A 968-nucleotide genomic window follows, 5' to 3' on the forward strand; every position below is an offset into this window, starting at 1 on the left:
ATTAAAATGAAGCTTTGAGAAAAAATGATGATGATGATGAAGCCTAAGGGCAACACTAATCGAAGGTTGATGAGCAGATGATGAGGAACGACGTTAAGGATGCATTCTGAGAAGCCTGAGCTAGATCCTTTCACCAATTTTAAACCCTAGCTCTCTCTATCTTCTCTTTCTTTCTCTCTCAAATTAGGTTAAAAACTTCTCTAAAAATCATGAGCAAGGAGCCTATATGTCAGTGGAAATGAACAACTAAGATTAAGTTCAAAATAAATTAAAATTGCAATTCTGGCGATCAACTATCAATGCTCGATCTTATGCATTGGTGGTTAAGTTGTCACCATCAATGATCAATATCTCACCATCAATGATCTGAACCTCTTTAGACGTTTGCATCATTGATGATCTCTTCAATCATTGATGGTCAGTAGATCAGGTCGAAGGCATTTCAAAAAACTATTATAATAGCAATTCTGATAACTGAAACTATTATAATAGCAATTCCGTGTATGTTTCCAGCTTGTTGGTAATTGTTTTGACGTTATCTTACTAAAATACTCATATATCAAATTATGCATCTCTGAATTGAGTTTTGTTTGAATGTAAGTTCGATTAAAAAAATAAAATTCTTCTTCTTAGTTCCTAAGCCTCTTAGATTATAACTTATTATTTTCTTTAGAGGGGCTTTGGTGGCACTCAGCTCAGCCCACTGACATGTGTGTTCACATGTATATGATATTATAGGTTCTTCGTTAATCAAGCTCCTGCCATGGTTTGGTCACACCATCACCTTCTTCTCCAAGCACTCTTCATTACCATCACAAAAAATCCCTCAGTCAAGTAACTCATTTCATTCGGGTTCTGCTATCCCTATATCTATTGGGTGGAGGCACGTAACAATCCTATTTCTTGTTACCCAACCACAATGTCTTTTTAGAGTAACCCCACTTAACTTTAGATAATTATTAGTCAAG

The sequence above is a fragment of the Asparagus officinalis genome, chromosome 8 (assembly GCF_001876935.1).
Source record: "Asparagus officinalis chromosome 8, Aspof.V1, whole genome shotgun sequence".
Classification (NCBI taxonomy): domain Eukaryota; kingdom Viridiplantae; phylum Streptophyta; class Magnoliopsida; order Asparagales; family Asparagaceae; genus Asparagus; species Asparagus officinalis.